Source organism: Xenopus tropicalis, chromosome 7 (assembly GCF_000004195.4).
Source record: "Xenopus tropicalis strain Nigerian chromosome 7, UCB_Xtro_10.0, whole genome shotgun sequence".
Classification (NCBI taxonomy): domain Eukaryota; kingdom Metazoa; phylum Chordata; class Amphibia; order Anura; family Pipidae; genus Xenopus; species Xenopus tropicalis.
Genome location: NC_030683.2, coordinates 40218462 through 40236325, shown reverse-complemented (window position 1 = coordinate 40236325; position 17864 = coordinate 40218462). Strand labels below are relative to the sequence as shown.

Genomic DNA, 17864 nt, shown 5'->3' with positions numbered 1-17864 from the left:
TAGTGCACTAGCTGCTCTCTCTTTCACTCTAGTGCATTAGCTGCTTTCTCTCTCTCAAGTGCACTAGCTGCTCTCTCACTCTCTCTCAAGTGCACTAGCTGCTCTCTCTTTCACTCTCTCAAGTGCACTAGATGCTCTCTCTCTCGCTCAAGTGCACTAGCTGCTCTCTCTAGTGCATTAGCTGCTTTCTCACTCTCTCTCAAGTGCACTAGTTGCTCTCTCTAGTGCATTAGCTGCTCTCTCTTTCACTGTCTCTCTAGTGCATTAGCTGCTCTCTTTTTCATTTTCTTTCTAGTGCATTAGCTGCTCTCTCTTTCACTCTCTTAAATCAAATCAAAAGTGCACTAGCTACTCTCTCTCTCTAGTGCATTAGATGCTCTGACTCTCTTTCTCGTTCTAGTGCATTAGCACTCATGGGCTGGCAGTTCTGCTGAAATGTTGAGCAACAAAGGGTGCTTAAGCAAAAACTGTTTGGAAAGCTCAGTTGAAAGGTGTTAGAAACTTGGGGGTGGGGGCAATGAGAGTCAATAAAGAGGGCAGCCAGCCTGAGCATAGGCAACACTAAAGCTGTTAGCTGTTTCAGGAACACATTGCTATACACTGGGGTATAGAAAAAGAAATGAATGATGCATGAACCCTTTATGTATCCAACAGAAAATTTCAAGGGAAGATACAAAATGAAGGTAAAAACAGTGTGGTGACGAATATACATATTGCAATGTGAGGGCAGTAAATCAGCTGTCTTATAATTTACATAGTGTTGAATCAGCTGCTAACCAGTGTACAGTGCCAAGGTTCAAAGGGTAACATGTCTCAGTCATAGCATTCAAGTTTCAGTTCCTGAGAATGAATAGAAGTGCTTGCACAATAGCATGGGTTTCTTACAACACCACCATCTTTAAAGTATTTCTGGCCTGGCTGTTGTTGTATTTCTATGTATGTAGTCATGTCTTTACAATTTACAAAAGCCACTGATATCCTGTAATATATAGGTGAGTTCTTAGTGTCAATCTACCCTGTATTGTAAAATGTAAGAAGGCCTTCCACAACCTGTATGAAAGCACTTGGCCTTTGGTCTCATCCTTTTAATTGGCCATGAAACTCCGCAGTAACTTTCTATATGCTTATATTTTGTAATAAGGGGTTCATTATTACCTTTATTAATATAGACGTACCAGTGAACAAACAGCAATAGCACAAACAGCAATAGCACAAACAGCAAGCACAAACATAAAAAAAATATACACAGGAACAAAAATATATACAGTAAGTAATATTAAGTGGTGCATCCTAAGAGACACGGCATAAAGAAGGTCCCTGTCCCATAGAGTGTAACATAATAATTATTATTACCACGTATTTATAAAATGCCAACATTTTCCACAGTGTTGTACATTATATTGATGTATACATTTGTAGATTGTAAGCTCTTTTGGGCAGGGCTCTCTTCACCTCTTGTATCGGTTATTGATTTCTTTATATGTTACTCTGTATGTCCAATGTATGAAACCTACTTATTGTACAGCGCTGCGGAATATGTTGGCGCTTTATAAGTAAATGTTACTAATAATAATAATAAATAATAAATAATAAAATAAATAAATAATAATAATAAATAATAATAAACATACAAGAAAACAAAGAAAGCAACCAATAACCAAGAGGGTTATTGAGGGCCCTGACTACAAGAGCTTACAATCTAAAAGCTTGCAATTTAAATTTGTGATATAAAGGTCTGCTTAAAATAATTGCACTTACATTTAAAGGACAAAATAACAGGTTTTATTATTTTAATTTTTTTTTTTAATACAACACTGTGTGCACAAATGTGTCAAATCATACCCCCCACCATGTATATGTTTTAGAATTTGCCCTGCAGGCTGCAGTCTAGTAAACATTTGGCTCGTCTGCTTGTCTTGCCTTCTACTAATCTGTATTGATTCTGTCAGAAATAATTACGCCAAAGCTCAGTTCCGCCAAATCTAGAAGTGGAGACAGGATTGGAAATGTTGTCAGTGTTTGTTAGTAGAGGGTTGGTTTGTGCTGGGACTCAATAAATATGCCCCTAACGTCAGTTATTGACTGCATCAACATTATACAGGGTATACTGGGTGCCAGCTTTACAAAACATCAGATTTCATATCAGCTCTCCAATTAGCTCATATCATGGTTATATAGTTACATGCAGACTCCCTATTATAGTCAGAAAATGTGTTTTCACAACAGAAATGTATACAGTGCCCAAGTTATATATGGTGCAAACAGACAAAAGGAGACACTGGATCTCCATACCTTAAGTCTACTAAAAATCATTTAAACCTTAAATAAATACGATAGGATTGTTTTGCCACCAATATGGATTTATGTTAGCTTAGCAAGGATTATTATTGCAAAAAGGCACTATTGATAATAGATTCCATACTCGTGTTAACTTTTACAATAAGTTATTGCCCTAATATATAATATAAACAGGGCCATCGTTAGTAATAGTGGGGTCCAGGACCAGGTCTGGACTGAGAATTTAAATAGGCCCTGGGAGGCCCAAAGTCCCACAGCAGCCCAATAAATAGTGACTGTCTATGCAATAGACCAGCATTTTTCAACCACTGTTCCGAGATGTTGCCTGGTGTGCCGTAGGCAGGGCACCAATGTACTAGGGGGGCACTGCTCTTGGCACCAATGTACTAGGGGGGCACTGATGCTGGGCACCAATGTACTAGGGGGGCACTGCTCTTGGCACCAATGTACTAGGGGGGCACTGATGCTGGGCACCAATGTACTAGGGGGGCACTGATGCTGGGCACCAATGTACTAGGGGGGCACTGCTCTTGGCACCAATGTACTAGGGGGGCACTGCTCTTGGCACCAATGTACTAGGGGGCACTGCTGCTGGGCACCAATGTATTATGGGGGCACTGCTCTTGGCACCAATGTACTAGGGGGCACTGCTGCTGGGCACCAGTGTACTAGGGGGGCACTGCTGCTGGGCACCAATGTACTAGGGGGGCACTGCTCTTGGCACCAATGTACTAGGGGGGCACTGCTGCTGGGCACCAATGTACTGGGGGGCACTGCTGCTGGGCACCAATGTACTAGGGGGGCACTGCTCTTGGCACCAATGTACTAGGGGGGCACTGCTGCTGGGCACAGAGTTACATTTTTTAACATTTTCTAATGGTGGTGTGCCTCGTGATTTTTTTCATGAAACAAGTGTGCCTTTGCCCAAAAAAGGTTGAAAAACACTGCAATAGACTCTGTGGCATCCCATAGCAGCCCCTGTGCCATTTGCCAGAATCCTCAGACTGCCAGTCCACTGTGTCCAGACTGTGGCTGCCTTTTAGACCAGACACAAAATATGCAGCCAAGGCATTTCTAGGGTCAGGCCCAGACTGGCAATCTGTGGATTCTGGCAAATGCCAGAGGGGCTGCTGTAAGATGCCATAGACAGTAACTATTTGTGGGCTGGTGGTCCTCTGGAAATCCCAGAGCCTATTTTGAATCCCAGCCCAGACCTGTCTAGTGTTGTGACCCAGGGCAACACAACTTGTATAGGCCCAGTTATTTATATAAAGCAATGTGCTGTCCTGAGATTAGTAGTAGTAATAGTAGTCTCCCATACTATGCTCAGATTTCTGCTGTAGCTTGTATATGCATGGATGACGATTAGTCAGATTTTCCATAGTTTTTGTTAGTGTAATAGAAATTAAAAGTTACTACAAGGCAGATTCTATTGGGGAAGTTAAAAAAAGAACAACTTGACTGCATGCAAAGCAATATCTGTTTTAGTATTGCAGTAAACTGGGACTTTTTATCTATGTAAAAATAGCAAGGAGCAGCTCCTTCTTTATTACTGTACAAGGGTTAAAGAGATAGGCAGATATCTCATTCCTGTAACCTGGGCTATGGATTATCCTTTTATTAGTGCCAGCAAATGACGAGAGATTTATACATCTGAAATTTGATTGTAAAGGTGAACTAAAACTTAAAAATGAGATGCTGTAATGATCAAAGATTTCAAAGTTTTCCACAGGGGCATCCATCTTGGATCTTTTGAGTGTTGGTGACAATGCACATGCTCAGTGCACTTTGGGAAGCTGTTGGAAAGCTAATTTTAGGTGTTATCTGAAATAATCAAGTAGAAAATGAGGTTCTTCTGTCATAGAAGCTGAGGCTGCAGGACTGATTCTTTAATTCTGATGCAGAATATAATGGTTTCTGAGTTGTCAGGTAATATGAATCTGAATGAATTTATATTTGAGGGGGGCATTTGCTAAACCACAATTTTTTGTGGTCAGGCTTTTTGTCGCAAAAAAATTTGCAAAAAAAGCGTGAGATTTATTATGCAACTGAACTAAGACAATTCAGAATCCGAAAAGCTGTACATGTACCTCTACATGTAGAAGTAAATGCAGACGTGCCTTTTACAATACAAAGATCGTTCTTTGCTTTGTGGTTTTAGCTGTTTTTTTTTTTGCTGTCTTTTGTGTGACAATATAAAAAAGTCGCAGTTATCATGCGACAAGTCAAATTTTTGTGACTTTTTTTCGTTCATGCTTTTTCAGTTCAGATCTTTTAATAAATGACTGCTGTTCGTGAAAATTAGTTTTTCCGTGCTTTTATACAAATATAAATCCAAAAAAAAGTTTCTGCTTCCTTCTAATCTTGTATTGTGACTTATATTATATATATTTATTTTGTATACTGGTCCCTAATATCAGGTAATTGTTAAAAACTGAGAGCATGTTGTAGGAATCAGCAGAAAAGCATATGGGGAGCTACTGGGGGTATGAGGCACAGATTTTTATTGATTTTTATTTATTTTTTTATTTATTTATTGATTTTTATTTTATTTATTTATTTTATTGATTTTTATTGCCTGTGCTTGTAAAAAAAAAAAGCCCAATACATTATGTATTGAAGCGCAGCAGTTTTGTCTACTTCTTTGTTAAGCTTTAGTTCTTTAAAAGTAGTGGACCTGGGAGCTACTTTTCTTTTACTTCTTCCACATGGTGCCTTGAAATACTTATCTGTACAAACCATTTAAAATGTTGATATTCTATAAGCAGGAAGGTTAAATTATGCATATTGCATATTCACGTGCATATTTAGCCTGACTGAATATTATGCATATGGATCATTTATGCATCATCTAGGTGTAAATTTGATCTTTTGCACATGTAAATGAGTGACTACTTTTCTGTAGGTGTCACATATTTTGTGAAGTGTCTGCTTGTTGCTTGGAAAAATGCTGGGATACAACCCACTTAGAGAAGTATTTTTTTCAGTATATAACTGGATTTGCTTTTGAATATTCTTTTCTTTCTACCCAGTTTTATTGGAAAGGACAGAGATGGTTTGGGTTGGATCAGGGCACAGCCTAAGCTGATCATAGATGAGACTAGAAATGTCCTTATTTTACATCTGAAGATGTTGGCAGGTATGATAATAGAAGAATGTATTTGGCATGCTTAGTACAGCAATCTTCAATTTGTACTGTAGCTCTCATGCTGTTGCCTTTGGCTGACAGGCTAAAGTTGTAATTTAGAGTTCCATTTGCTATTATATTGAATCCTTAGCTGCCATTATGAGGAGGTCAGGACTATAGAGTCTCACAGGCTTTTAGGAAAAGTTTTGTCCTTATCACCCCAAACACTTATGTCCTCATTAGTCTTCCAAACAGCATCTATCCACCTACTGTATACCTCTATTCATCAACTGAAGGGGCACCCCTATAGCTACACCCTTTTCATGAGGTATTGTTTTGTGAATGAATTGCTGCTTATGTATCCATACCCTTAAGGGGCATATTAATTATAATGTGTAAGCCAACATCAACAGTCCATAGCCCATAGCAACCAATCAGCAATTAGATATGAACATTCACCTACAAGTTAGAAAAGCAAATATCTGGTTGTTGTTATGGGCAACATCACCAGTGATGTTGGTTTACATACTCTAATAAATATGCCCTAATGTACTAACAGACACAACACAACTTCTCAACCAGGTTTAGGAACTGCTTGGGAACGCTTGGCTCTCTGTATTGTAACAGTAATGGGGTAATTTCCAATTGCATCACTATGTAGTTTGAGCTGCTTTATCTTTTGTTTTCTACGTGTATTTTGAGGTAGACCGGAGTACGTGGGTAATATGACAAAAATAAATGAACGGACAGAGCTGGGAGGCAGAATTGTGCTGCTAACATAGTTTATTCATGTGCAGAAGACTACATGTTCCGGACATATGTCCCTTCTCCATTGTAAAATACTGAGTGAAATACAACACTCATCTCTCAAAAAGAGCTTACAGTCTAAAAACCATGGCTACATCAATAATTAAAGCAGGGCGGGCGTATATAATAAACATTTATTTTCAAGGTCAGAAGCTAAAAAGGGGATCATAGGGAAGATAGGAAATGCAATTACAGAATATTTTAAATAATTATGTACAAATATGTTCCTCTGTATGTCTGAATACAGTTTTATAAGCTACTATATTATTTAGCTTTGCTCTAAATCATGAAAACAAAATAAATGAGAAAATAACAGAGAATCCACTGTGAGAAGTTAGAATGCCTATGTATGGTGTGACATCTAATTATAAAATAAATGCTGTTTTTCTGAAAGCTAATTAAGTTAGCAGAGCAAAAGAAAATTATTCCCACTAAACCTGTTAAAACACCATCTGAATCTCTTGAGGCAAGAATGTAACTTCCCTGCTATTAAGGCTGCAGGCTGTCTAGGTATTTACATACTGTAGGCTGATAAGTATTTTGTACAGTGCAAAACAAAAGCCATAATTTTCCCCACACATTTACCCTTTTTGGCATTGCTAACAACATTGCATGCACAGATCCATTATCATCAGTTGTGAATAAAAAATGATTTGACTGAATCCAAACCTCACATCTAGGCAAGGTCCTTAATCCATTCTGCCCACTTTCTGGTTTGACCTGCTGATTTTTTTAGGTCCAACCCCTGATTATTCAGGGGTATGATGAGGTTTATTGCATATTTACCTGGTAGTTTAAATAGAAATGTTAAGGTTGTAAAATAAATGGTGAAGAATATCTAGTTCTGCTTCACTCACTACAACTTCTTTAGCACATCTTGGCTTTTATCATATTATTGGTATATATATGTTGGGCAGAAGATCTGTTGTACCATGGAAATTGGTCACTTTTTTGATTAAATTTGTATGAAATTTGAATCTGCTGATGTACTTTGCTGCCAAATGTATGGTCCATTGGCATTAGCTATAGTTTATGTTGGAGCAGTGGCCAGCTCCATGTTGTAGCTTCCATCATTCCCAGCTGATCCCAGTGGTTACCTTGAAAGTAAGCAAGTTGCAGGTTGCAGTCCCTGAGAAAAATTGTATAATAAAGAATAATTTAGAATTCTTGCACAGTTTTAATGCACAGAATGTCCTAGGGGGTTATGGAATAAAAGTTGCTAAGTTTGCCCAGGAGCAGTAACTTATAGCAACCAATTAGCAGGCAGAATTTACTGGTCACCTGTTGAAAAGCAAACATTCTGTAGGTTGCTATGCCTTAAAGGAACAGTAACACCAAAAAATGAAAGTGTATAAAAATAATTAATATATTATATACTATTGCTCTGCACTAGTAAAAGTTGTGTGTTTTCTTCATAAACACTACTGCAGTTTATATAAATACCCTGCTGTGTAGCCATGGGGGCAGCCATTTAAATTGAAAAAAGGAGAAAAGGCACAGGTTACTAAGCAGATAACAGATAAGTAGCAGATTCCCATTGTATTCTACACAGTTTATCTGGTATCTTCTTATGTAACCTTTGCCTTTTCTCCTTTTTTCAATTTAATTGGCTGCCCCCATGGCTACACAGCAGCTATTTCTATTAACTATAGTAGTCTTTCTGAAGCAAACACGCAACTTTTACCAGTGAAGGGCAACAGTACATCATATTTTAATTATTTTAAAACATTTTTATTTTTTTAGTGTTACTGTTCCTTTAATGCTCCTGGGCAAACTTAGTGCCTTTACATACATGTGGGGGTTAATTTCCTATATATATGTATATGTATATATATATATATATATATATATATATATGTATAATGTATGTATAATGGGTGAGTGCAGAGGACCTTTTGTCTTAAAGAAGGGAAAAGGAATAGCAGCTGTCACTGTTATTTCAGATGTTTAGGCAAATAAATGAAGCTGCCAAATGCTGGACACTTGTATGTCAAGTGCCCACTTGCTGATCAGTCAGCTACAGAATAGTATCAGCCAGTGCATGTCTACACTCATATGTTCTGCTACACTACATAAACCCCTTAATGCCCTTCATTCTGCCTTACTAACATATCACTCACCACTGACACACCATAATCAGGGCTAAACATTTCTGAAAAAAAATAACAATGTATATTAATGACTATTTAGGCTTGAAAGTAGTGCTCTGATGCATGTATTCTTCATTCTGCAAAGAAAATGGCAGTAGCATTAATACAAACCCACAAATGTGATAATAATATAATACACTTCCTGTGGGTTAACTCTACCCACAGAATTGCCCTAATGCCAACAGGGAGTATGTAATGCTCTGAGCAGTAAATTATCCCCAGTGACTACTTGTGGTTTGAACAGCAAGTCAAGGCCTCTGGTGCCCACATCATAAACATGCTGGCATTGCTGTAGACTGCCTACAGTGCCTATTAATAGCAGCACTAACAGGATAATTGTTTTTACCATAGACAATTTTGTAGAGGGGATTCCCACATTTAGAAGAAATGCTTATAGTCTAGAGATATTATTGACTGTGTAGGTCTCAATACAGTTCTGCCTTTAGTGCAGTGGGCTGTTTAATCATAATTCCACAGGGCATATTTACAATGCCCCCTGCAGTGTGCAAAGTGCAAAAAACGTTCTTTGTGCAAATAGCCACAGGCCTCTGCGCCTTAAAGCCTATGGACTGCCTGTTGAATCTAGTGCAGTGTAGATTTAAATGTGCGGGTGGGGGAGGCACACATGCATGCCCCCTCCTGCCTCATACCTTACCAGTCATTCATATTCTCTAAGGAAGGTGGTAAGGATAAGGCTGGGGCGCCCCTCCTGGTGCTGCTGTTTGCCCGATTTTTGATCTGCTGCTTTGTGCAAAGAGCCCCTGTGCCCCTTATTGCTCTTGCTCTTGCACTTAGGGGCTTTCAGAATGATCAGAATGATATTTTCAAGGTTTGGAAAATTGCAGTTCTGTGACATTATAAGAAGATTTCAGTTGGGCCCCTCTGCAATGGCCTTCAGTTGGATTTTCCTAATTTACTAATGGGGGAAGATTGCCTCAGTATGTAAGCAGCTGGCTTAGACATTTGGCAGATCTTTAGCTTTTGTTTCAGGTCCCCAAATCCTGTTACCATAAATGGGAACTAATAATGGCACACGAGACATGTTTTTTTTTTTCGTTTTTTTTTTTTTTTTTTGCTGTAATAAAATTTACTAGAATAACTATTATTGTGAGTGGAATGTGCCTAGCTTAGCCTTTATTTTTGTACTTTATAAGGTTTATACTTCCCAAAGGCTACAATTCTTGTCATTTTGAGCTCATGCTACCCTTAGGCTGATGTTACATACAGAGGATTTTAAAATAAACACCTGCAAAAGTTTCTCTAGGCCATTTACAAGTTGGAAATGCAGTTATTGGACTTCATAGCCTCAAAGCGTTTCCTGGAATTGGTTATTTCCACTGAGTGATTGCCATTTAACAGTTTCTGGAATTAATTTTTTACAGAATCTTTTTGTTCACTATCCACACTAGGCTGGAGAGCCTAAGGGGTAATGTACCAAACTTTGCAAAGTTTGCACCAGGTAATGTAACCCTTAGAAACCAGTCTTAAAGTATGTGAGCAGTAGATGCTGCCTGAATATTAAATGCCATTGGTTAACTGGTGCAAATCTACATTTGTATTTTAGATCATATAGACCAGTTTTGTATTAAACATCAAATAAGAAAATCGGTATAGAAAACCCATCTGGTGGAGTTCTTCACAAAAATATAGATGGGAAACTAAAGACCCTGACAAAACTGCCCCAAGGAGCAGCATGTTTGTACATAATGCATTTTTGTGCCTGCTTAGGAATGTGTATAGAGCAGTGCTGTCCAACTGGCGGCCCGCGGGCCGCATGCGGCCCGCGACCCCCCTCTGTGTGGCCCCCCACCTGTCTGGCTGCTTTGATGGCTTACCTTTGAGTAAGCATTAAGTGGTATCAGTACTGAGATTAACTGGCCCCCTGCATGGTTCTCACCTCAGATTCAGGCTGTAATCCCTCTGTATTGTTTAAAAATGTAATCCCCTGTGTTTTTCACACCTTTTAATCCCTGCATTGTTCACCCCCTGCAGTGTTCACACCTCAGGCTCAGACTGTAATCACTCCCATTGTTCACTTCTTCACACCTCAGACATAGGTACTGTAGGCAGAGTATGGCACATACAGCCAGCATAGGGCAGGGAGGGTATGGCACATACAGGCAGGGTAGGGCAGGCAGAGTATGGCACACACAGGCAGGGTAGGGCAGGCAGAGTATGGCACACAAAGGCAGCATAGGTCAGGGAGGGTATGGCACACACAGGAAGGGTAGGGCAATCAGAGAATGGCACACAGAGGCAGCATAGGGAAGGCAGAGTATGGCACACAGAGGCAGGGTAGGGCAGGCAGAGTATGGCACACACAGGCAGGGTAGGGCAGGCAGAGTATGGCATACAGAGGCAGCATAGGGAAGGCAGAGTATGGCACACACAGGCAGGGTAGGGCAGGCAGAGTATGGCACACACAGGCAGGGTAGGGCAGGCAGAGTATGGCACACAGAGGCAGCATAGGGAAGGCAGAGTATGGCACACACAGGCAGGGTAGGGCAGGCAGAGTATGGCACACACAGGCAGGGTAGGGCAGGCAGAGTATGGCACACAGAGGCAGCATAGGGAAGGCAGAGTATGGCACACACAGGCAGGGTAGGACAGGCAGAGTATGGCACACACAGACATCATAGGACAGGCAGAGTGCTGCCTGTGTGTGCCATACTCTGCTTGCCCGATGCTGCTTGTGGGAGGTGAACCTGGCAGGGGTTTGTTGTGGGAGTTTGTTAGCAGTTGGAAATAGCCATTAAATGGTCCCTAAGGTGTGTAATTATGTATTGGGGGTTGCTCTGCTATCCACAGGGGAGAAGGAGGCATATGGAATTTAAGGGTATATCTTAATATGACATAATTCTTTCACATATGAATGATGGTTGATATCCCCACAGTAAGGACCAATCATTTGGGATTTTGCTGTGCTACCACCATTGTGATAAAATAGGTGTGGTTTGAAGTGGGTGTGGTTTCAAAAAGGGGAGTGGTCAAAACTGGCTTCCATTAGCGGCCCTCCACCATGTATTCTAGAGAAATTCTGGCCCTCAGCACTGTAGAAGTTGGACAGCACTGGTATAGAGGGATTTTTGGCAATAAAAAACTTGGCATACAGAATTATGATTAAAGGGGAAGGAAAGTCACAACTGCTTGGAGGTTCCAAAATTTAGCCATCCCCCAGTGATGTTATTCACTTACCTGATATCCCGGGTCGGTGCACCGACTCAGGGTCCTTCCAGCAAGCACCACGGAGCAATCCTTTTCCTAGTAGATTAGTAGAAATTTAGATCTGAAGACATGTATCTCCTATATAATAATGGATTCATGGCTTTCTGATTGCTTTGTAATTTGCAAGGAATTAAATGTGTCCTGCTGATTAATTAAGTGATTATATTATTACAATCTAGCCACAGTCAATTAGCAAAAATCACCAGTTACGCTGATGTGACCAAGTTAGTGTAAACATCTTGTATGAAATATTTTGTACTGCTCACTTAAAGGAGATGTCAACACTAGTGGCAGGTATTTAAAGAGTGCTGTGAGGCTTTTCACTGCTAAAAATTTTTGGTTGGGGGGTTGACATGTCCTTTAACCCCAGAGGTACATCAAATTACCCAGACACCCACAGGTATCATTTTTTCTTTTCTTGTTTTGTTTTTCCCTATTAATTATTTTGGCATCAAGCTTTACTTTTACTGGCTCAGTCACTAAAATGAACAGGAGAAAAGATAAAAAGAAATGCTGGTTTTGTACTAAAATGATAGTTTGGCACAACAGACAATTTTCTATAACTAGGGTTAGACAATCTATGCTGTTCCAGAATTTCCTGAGCTACAACTCGGCATCCTTGTGCAAATACACAATTGGGCAGTAGCCAATGGCATCTATATCTAATGGTAATTATATTTTTGCTTTTAGTTTTGTTCCTGCAGCTGAATAGACAAAACTAATAATAATTGGTGGCAATGAGATACTTAGTGAGATCATAGTATATATATTATTAAATGTACCACATAAGAGCCACAGCTTATCATTGAAAGGCACATTTATCATCATTCTGATTTTAGTGGTCTAGAATTTTTGAAACCATTGTTATGGGCATTTCATATACTGAAAGTCGTTTGAGGTAATTAGGTAAGGTTTATTAGACACGTACGTGGTTTCTGAGCAAAAGATAGAACAACAGAACAAAGACAGCACAGGGTTTATATAGACTTTGTCATAAGAAACGTATGAGCATAGGCATTACCAGTTTACCAGTGTACGCACATAGAAATATCTGTTCACAGCACGGAAAACAAGGTCTTTGCCAAATAGGTGGTTCTGTCTTCAAGGCTATACTTGACATAACATAGGCTAGCTTGAGAACAGATTCCATCCAAGTCAGGGGGGGCTGTGGGTAAATCTGCAGACACAGAATGTATACCTTATCACCATGAATAAACTCATTTCCACAACAACCACAAATGTCTAGTCATTTATTAAAATATCCAAATTGAAAAAGCACGAACAAAATAAATTGGGGAATGAAAGCCACAATTTTTGGTATTTGTTTTGTATTTTAGCGCAAGATACCACATGAAAAAAAAAAAGAAATATGAATGTTAGTAAATGCCCCATGGATGTCCAATGCAAAGTAGAGGAAGCTGAAGTAGAATTCAAAAATGGCAGGCATGGGGATGAAATTAGAGGGCCAAGTGTTTCAGGAGACAGAGAGGACCCTACTTGTGTGAGAAAAACCTTTATTGTTCTGAACTTTTCCTTATTCAGGAATGGAACTCTTAAAATACTTTGTTCATCAAATTCAGACCATCCAGTTTTTCCCGTTAAAATGATACAACTTTGTATACAAATCCATCCTTGCAAGATCCCCATTAGGGTGATGGCACACGGTGAGATTTGTCACCCACTGATAAATCTGCGCTTCTGCTGGTGACAAATCTCCCTAACATGCTTTCTCACTAGTGATTTACATTGTTGCTGATGGGAAAGCATTTTTGGCAAACTTGTCACCTGTAGTAGCGCAGATTTAACCACAGGCAACATATCCCCAATGTGCCATCCCACCTAAAAGACCGAGAGACCTGTCACCTTGAGAAATAATTTCAAATTCTTTTCTATCAGGCTAGTACAATCATAGCAAACTTTACTTACACTATATAAATTATTTAAATCCTGTTTCCTTCAGTCTTGGAATTACACAACTGCAGCCAGGTGCCATTTTGTTAGTATAGGAAGCTTTGCATGATGCCAAAATCATCTTTAAGTGCCAAAATGGACCTGATGCCCATGCCCATGCACTGGCTACCCAATAAGATGATGAGGAGGAAGGGGGAAAGTAAGGAGGGCAGTGGCATCTACAAGTGCTGAATGGAAATTGTCTCTCTCGTCTATGCCTGATACCAACTAACATAGATATAATCCTTATTGGAGGCAAAACGGTCCTATTAGGATTCATTAATGTTTAAATTATTTTTTAATAGATTTAAGGTATGAAGATTCAAATTATGTAAAGACCACTTATTTGGAAAACCCTAGGTGTTGAACATTCTGGTTAATAGGTCCCATGCCTTTGCCCAGTAGGCCATTTGCTTCAGGGTATCTTAACATTTATTTGTGCATCACTTACTACTACTTATTCTGGAAAACTAGGCAAGACCTGTGTCCTTGAATTTGAAATAGTATGTAAAAAAGGGATATCAGCAGTGGTTGAGGCTAGTTCTCTGGTTACCTAAACTGTACATTTGGAGGGCAGGCAGTTAGCGATGCAGTTCATTGTTCCCTATTTAAAGGCGAGTGGCAGCTGGTCATATAAAAAGAAAGTGGGAATCTAGTAGGACCAAAATAGATAAAATATAGAAACAAGTTATCTCAAATGCCAGCGTGTATTGCATTATCTTTTTCCTGGGATTTATTGCTACACCCAGTTCATCAAAATAATACCCCAGGAGTTACCCTGGAAGTTTTCTCATGGAGAAGTGATGAGTGGCCAATTTGTGACTTAGACCTTGGCTTCTCTTTCATAGTTAGGGGTTCCCTATATCAGTGTTTTTCAACCTTTTTTGGGCAAAGGCACACTTGTTTCATGAAAAAAATCACGAGGCACACCACCATTAGAAAATGTTAAAAAATTTAACTCTGTGCCCAGCAGCAGTGCCCCCCTAGTACATTGGTGCCAAGAGCAGTGCCCCCCTAGTACATTGGTGCCCAGCAGCAGTGCCCCCCTAGTACATTGGTGCCAAGAGCAGTGCCCCCCTAGTACACTGGTGCCCAGCAGCAGTGCCCCCCTAGTACATTGGTGCCAAGAGCAGTGCCCCCCTAGTACATTGGTGCCCAGCAGCAGTGCCCCCCTAGTACATTGGTGCCAAGAGCAGTGCCCCCCTAGTACATTGGTGCCCAGCAGCAGTGCCCCCCAGTACATTGGTGCCAAGAGCCAGCCCCCCTAGTACATTGGTGCCCAGCAGCAGTGCCCCCATAAGTCAGTGTGCCCCGTGGCCCCCCCTAATACATTGGTGCCCAGCAGCATTTTACTTCTGCTCTTCGGCGGCTTCAGCAGCATCTTCCCCTCACGCGCGCCGCCTCTGCACTTCTGCCTACACGCGACCGCACACAGGCCCTTTTATAACGTTGCGCCCCGTGCGTACTGACGTCACCCGTACACACGGGGCGCAACCAATGACAGGGCCCGAATTTTATTAAAGGGGGCCCGAGCTACTAAGAAAAACTGTAGCATCGCCGGGCCCCCTTTGAAAGTAAAAATTGCGGCCCTGCCTACGGCACACCAGGCAACATCTCGCGGCACACTAGTGTGCCGCGGAACAGCGGTTGAAAAACGCTGCCCTATATCATCTAGTCATAGACTGGTCACTGCATGGTATATTATGCAGTTGGAGCATTGGAAGACAAACCCTGAAGCAGACAGAACTCCAAGTATTTAGAGATGTTTGTATTTAGTTAATAACAATCTGGGCATTGTGCCAAGCAAAAAGCTATAAAATAAGATGAATAATGCATACCGAACTTGACAGCAGGAAGGAATGTTATACTTTCCCTTGGCAATTTGCCTTGTTTTATAATATCACAAGCAACAGTGACCTGTTTATTGAGCAGGAGAGGAGGCAGGTAAATACCTTTTCACTTTTCTGTTTGCTCTCTTTTTTTACTCCTCCTAACCGTCGTAACCTCTCCCTGTCTCTGTTGTGTGCAGGTCATTGCAGGCAATAAAATATTTTAATTTTATTTTTAATTCACCTCGCCCTCACACATTTGGGGATGTGCTAGTTCTCTATAGCCAGACCACTGTATTGTGTGTGATTAGCACCTTACATTACATGGATGGTCGAATAGCTTTAGTCCCGTCAATTTACCCACAGGTAGCCCAGTTGAATCCTGTCCTGTAACTCTTTTCCTAAAGTCCTGATGCTATCTGAACTAGCATTAATCAATAAATATAGTATGATATACAATAAATTATAAATATAATATTAGATGTTAGTAACCTGCCATAATTCTATTATCTGGAAATTTCCAGGTCCTGCATATTCTGGATAGTAAATCTCCTACCAATATAGGAAACTTTATCAATATTGGTTCTAATAGTTTTTTTTATTACTTTCATTTTAGCTTGAATGCTAACATTTAATATTAAACAATGGGGTTAAGTCATAAAGAAAATAAACATAGAAAGAAAATAAAGGGAAATACTTATTGGGTGCTTTTCTAAGGACTTTTGCAGTTTACATTTTGTTTTTTAGTTTCAGAGCTATTTAAGTTTATTATCTGCCAATATAATGAATTCTGTAACAACAGCACCACCTGGGATGGCATTGCGGGGAGATTAGTTGCCCAGGGTAATAAAGATTTATTGTAGCCCAACTAATCTGTACAGTCAGAGAATATCTGAAAGGAAAAGTAACACTAAAAATTTTCAAGTAAAAAAATCTATTCTACCCTGCCCCAATAATTGCCCTATCCTGCACACCATTTATTAATTTGAATGCTTTACCTTTAATGAAAATACCTGTTAAAACTTGGCTTCCGGTCATTTGAAAAAATGCGATACGGCGATGCAGGGGAAGCATCCAATATGCGGTGATCCATTGATTCCATCCATTGAGCCTAGCCTGACTCCTTCCTATACAGAAGGAAGGCTCAAATCGATCATCACATAGTGGATGCTTCCGCTGTATCGCCTTTTTTCAAATGACCGGAAGCCAGGTTTTAACAGGTATTTTCTAATAAAGCATTCAAATTAATAAATGGTTTGCAGGATAGTGCAATTATTGGGGCAGGGTAGAATAGATTTTTTACTTAAAAATTTTTAGTATTACTTTTCCTTTAAAAGAGATACCAAAAAGAGAACAGAGAAGGTTTCTGATGTTGCTCTGATCAGGAAGTTGATGGGAAAGGGCATCTGAGGCTTCTGTTCTCTTTCCGGAGCAGAACAACATCAGAACACGTCTATGTTTTCTTTCTGAAGGTATTTAATTTTTTGTTTTTGACTGCACATTTACAGGAACTGACCAACAGATGGCGCTGTTGTTACAAAAGTCATTATATTGGCAGTTAATGAAAACATAAATAGCTCTGAAATGGAAAAAATAAATAATTGCAATTGAGCATGGAAAAGCACCCTGAACAATTTTACATAAAATTTGTTTTAAAGTTTACTTTTTCTTTAACCAGAATATTTTTTGTTTTGAAATACATATTACGATATTTTACAATAAGCTCTTAGTTTTTTCTTTTTACGTTTAACACATTGTTACATCTTTTAGATCTTAAGTGTTTTTGGGCAGAGCCCTCGTTACCTCTTGTATGCGTTATTGGCTGCTCTGTATTTATATCTGTGTGTTGTGTATAAACCCAGTTCTGTGGCATATGTTGGCACTTTATAAACTGCAGCTTTTTCTCAACACCTGTGACATTAACACTGAACAAAAGCCTGTGTTTAAGTGAAAGCACAGGTTGTAAAATTCAAAAGAATGTATGTTTCCATTAGCTAGAACTGCTGAGCGGGATAAAGAATTACCTTTGTTTTGCATTCTAAACTCTTATACAGCATTTCAGTTTCAAAGACAGCTGTCATTAATATTATGCAGACTTATTGTTAATTGCAAACGTTTGTATAAAATATGATTGAGTGCACTATTAAGCTTTCCTACTTTCCTTGCCTAGTAAGGCTAATGTCAGTATGGGCTACTTCCCAAGAAAGATTTAAAGGAACAGTAACACCAAAAGATTAAAATGCATTAAAGTGTTTTTAAAGTAATTAGGCATCAGCCTATTTTTTATATGCTATTTAACTTGTGCTATTTAGCCCTGCTTCAATTGCCTCCACTGCTACACAGCAGCTTATTTATATGAACTATAGTAGTATTTCTGAAGCAAACAGACAAGTTTTACCAGTGCAGGCCAACAGTGCAGTATATTTTATTTTTTATATTTCATTTTTTGGTGTTACTGTTCCTTTAAATGTGAAGAGA

The 17864-nt window shown here is 39.5% G+C and overlaps 1 protein-coding gene across 5 annotated transcripts in view; it reads left to right on the top strand.

Moving 5' to 3' along the window:
* Positions 1 to 17864, top strand: part of marchf8 (membrane associated ring-CH-type finger 8) — a 148439-nt gene that overhangs the window by 6575 nt on the left and 124000 nt on the right. The window contains exon 2 of one of the 5 annotated variants that reach the window (XM_031904974.1): positions 5331 to 5437. The exons of the other annotated variants lie outside the window; for them this stretch is intronic. The gene's annotated coding sequence lies outside the window, so the exon portion shown is untranslated. The remainder of the gene's footprint in view (positions 1 to 5330; positions 5438 to 17864) is intronic. 5 annotated transcript variants of the gene reach the window in all.